This window comes from Macaca nemestrina, chromosome 11 (assembly GCF_043159975.1).
Source record: "Macaca nemestrina isolate mMacNem1 chromosome 11, mMacNem.hap1, whole genome shotgun sequence".
Classification (NCBI taxonomy): Eukaryota; Metazoa; Chordata; class Mammalia; order Primates; family Cercopithecidae; genus Macaca; species Macaca nemestrina.
In genome coordinates this window covers 61,001,298-61,005,143 of record NC_092135.1, presented here as the reverse complement: position 1 = coordinate 61,005,143, position 3,846 = coordinate 61,001,298, and the positions used below count along the sequence as shown (strand labels likewise).

Genomic DNA, 3,846 nt, shown 5'->3' with positions numbered 1-3,846 from the left:
ACACGGTATGTCTTTTTCTATCAATCATTTTACTTTCAACTGATCCTAGTATTTGTAGTTTGTGAGTATCCCTCTACCTGCTTCACTGGCTCCATCTTATGTGTCAGGCAGTCTTCCAGAAGAGGTCATACTTATCTTCTCTAAGGCCATTCAGGACTGTTACTTTGCAATACCAATGGGCCTCTAGTAGAGATCTCTTGTCTTCACCAATGGGTAACATCATGCTCTCCTAGTTTAATACTAAGCTGTGACAGTCAAGGATGTATATACCTTGTGCAAATGGGATGCTCTGTTTGTTCTGCACTCCCTGCTTGTGGCCATGTGGGAAAGGTAACAGTGTGGTCAGCATTGAGAGACATCAAATTCTAGGAATGCAGTGACTATAATCTACTGTATCATGAAGAATATGTAGGTGGAAGATGTGTAGTTTATACTATAAAATTCCAATAGGACACTTAACATGACTAGAAAATAATTGTTCATATTTTTCTGAATACTCTGGAAAATTGCCAGTAATGCTTAACTCTAACTTTTAGAGAGCCACTGAATACTAGCATTCATTTGCAGCATAATGAATGATGCGCCATCATAAGTAGCAATGTGACCAGCATTAAGTCAATGGTATTAAGATTTTGCAGGGGCAAGAAACTGTTTTAATACAAACAGGTCCCAAAAAGCCACAACATTGTGGTTAATAACAATAATGTCCTCTATTTTCTGAAGGTGGGAAATATGAAATTAGCCTGTATGGTCATTTGACAACTCACACAAAATACTTAGGGAGCCTGAACAGAAGAAGATGGTGTTTGGATACCACAAAAAACAATCATGTGCACTAACTGGATAATAAATAAGTTGATAAGTGCCTAATTTTTTTCCACTATTAAAAACCATCTTTATGATAAGTCTCTATGCCTAATATAAACCCATGAGTATTATAAGGCATTTTAAAATCATGTTGCAGATATAGAAAGGACCCTGTATCAAATATTTGCCTGTTGTCCTGCTGACCCTAGAGGTGGCCCTGTTTCTACGCATCTCTAATTAGACAGTAGGGAACTTGTTTAGAAAAAGGATTATAGAGGGGAAACACACCTAACTAGTCAAGATATAATTAAACGGCATACATTGGAAATTGTCCTAAGAGTGAGAGCTGTGATGTATACACACACTGATGATCCATAAATTAAAGCAAAGTACAAATTAGAACTTTAGCAAAGGGACAGCTTGAGCACAGACCTCTGGTTTCCATATCTTTTGAGTTTTCTTTCTAGGGTGATGCAATATAACATTCCAGAAAAGGCAAAACTATGAGGATGAAAAATGATTCATAAATTACAGTGCCAATCTACCCTATCTAAAAAAATAGTCTGGATTAAAAGAAAATAGAAACAGAACAGAGATTTCAAAGTAGGTGGTGACCAAAAGAAGACACAAATTTTATAAGCCTTCAATTAGTCTATCTACCTGCCTACCCATCCATCTAAAATAACTATATTTTTGAAATAAACTTTAAGAAATTTTTAAATATTCAAGAGTCAATATTTAAAAAAAATTGATAGAAGCCTGAAATAAAAATTTTACATTGTCCCAACAAAACACAACATGGTTGGTTAATGTGAGTGTTGAAATTGATAAAATTCATATTAGATAATATTAAAATCATAAAAAGGAATCAGATCTCTTTTTTGTTAATGTGGAGGAAACAGACGATATATTTTAAATAAGAAAAGCACCCTGTTTTATGGCTGGAACCATGGAGGATGTAAAAGAGAAGAAGAAGGTTCCTGCTGTGCCAGAAACCCTTAAGAAAAAGCAAAGGGATTTCACAGAGCTGAAGATCAAGCACCCGATAAAGAAGTTTGCCCAAAAGATGCTTCAAAAGGCAAGGGGGAAGCTTATCTGTGAAAAAAGAGAAGCATTATCACAAGGAATATAGGCAGATGTACAGCACAGAAATTCGAATAGGTAGGATGGCAAGAAAAGGTGCAACTTCTACCAACCTGCAGAACCCAAAACAATGTTGTCAGGATCAGAGGTATGAATGGTGTGAGCTCAAATGTCCGAAAGGTGTTGCAGCTTCTTCACCTTCATCAAATCTTCATTGGAACCTTTATGAAGTTCAACAAGGTTCATTTAACATTCTGAGGACTGTAAAACCATATATTGCATGGGGGTACCCAAATCTGAAGTCAGTAAATGAACTAATCTACAAGGATGGTTATTGCAAAATCAATAAGAAGCAAATTGCTTTGACAGGTAACACTTTGATTGCTCGATCTCTTGCTAAGTATGGCATCATCTTCACGGAGGAACTGATTCATGAGATCTATACTGTTGAAAAATGCTTTAAGAAGCAAACGACTTCCTGTGGGCCTTCAAATTATCCTCTCCATGAGGTGGAATTAAAACAAGACGACCTATTTTGTAGAAGGTGATGATCCTGGCAACAGGGAGCAACAGATCAACAGGCTTATCAGAAGAATGAACTACGGTGTCTACCATGATGATTTTTCTAATGTGGTGAGTTAATAAACAGTATCTGCTCTCAGATTTAAAAAAAAAAAAAAAAAAAAAAGCAAGTGAGAAAAAAAGATCCATTTTTGTTAAAACAAACAAACCAAAAGTCTGTATATGTATATATACTTATACAATTTTGTATGGGCATGGGCTAAAAGAAAATATAAAGGCTACTAACAATGATTTAATTATGATCTTATGGAAAGAAGAAAGTAATTAGGGAGAGTAATAAATTGGTTAATTTCTTTGCATTATTTTCCTCATTACAGTGGTTGTGTAATGCTGAATTAACATTTCAATGAGAAAAGTGTTAATTAACAAATGGATATTTATTACTGTAGAACAGCATTCTAAATCATTTGTTGGCATCTGCAAGGTATTCTAGAGTGGAGACTTGAAGGCATACATGAAATCTGTCCTCAAGAAGCTGTCAATTATTTTTCTACTTCTGTTAAAGACAGACTAGGTTGATGCAGATAGACCAATCTTCTAGACATATTTAGGTTTAGGAAAGTTATAAACATCAAGGACTAAAGGAAAACACACTGAGGTGCGCCCAACATTTAAGCATTTTTTCCTCTTGAGGCATTTGCCAATTAACATGTAGTATCTGGTAGAATGGAAAGGTGGTAAACAAATGATAGCTTAACGCCTGAGAAACTGGGCAGAGCTTCTGGCCATTTTATGAGGGTGATGGGACAAAATAATTGTTCAAAGTGAACAAGGAGAATTTTGGGCAAACAACTCAGGATTTCAGTTAAAAACCTTGGGCCAGGCGCAGTGGCTCACGTCTGTAATCCCAGCACTTTGGAAGGCTGAGGTGGGCGGATTACGAGGTCAGGGTATCAAGACTATCTTGGTTAATACCCGGTGAAACTCTGTCTCTACTAAAAATACAAAAAAATTAGCCAGGCGTGGTGGCCGGCGCCTGTAGTCCCAGCTACTCAGGAGGCCGAGGCAGGAGAATGGCATAAACCCGGGAGGTGATGCTTGCAGTGAGCCGAGATCATGCCACTGCATTCCAGCCTGGGAGACAGAGCAAGACTCTGTCTAAAAAAAAAAAAAAAAAAAGAAAAAGAAAAAAAACAGAGAAAAGAAAAAGGAAACCTTAAAGAACTACAACTTAGGAATATGAGTGAAAGACATAAGCCATCCTTCACAACTCACAAAATTTACATAATGCTAGGGTTAACTGTTAAGTGATTAATCCCTAAGCTAGCCTGCCAGAAGCAAAATTACACCCTCTTTAGAAGAATACAATATCATCCATAGCAAGAAAACATTTTTCATACACAATGTTTGGCATTAAATAAAAGTTACTATAGA

The 3,846-nt window shown here is 36.4% G+C and overlaps 1 pseudogene; it reads left to right on the top strand.

Moving 5' to 3' along the window:
* The first annotated feature begins 1,756 nt into the window (after window positions 1-1,756).
* Window positions 1,757-2,532, top strand: LOC139357286 (large ribosomal subunit protein uL30 pseudogene; annotated as a pseudogene).
* Window positions 2,533-3,846: the final 1,314 nt, after the last annotated feature.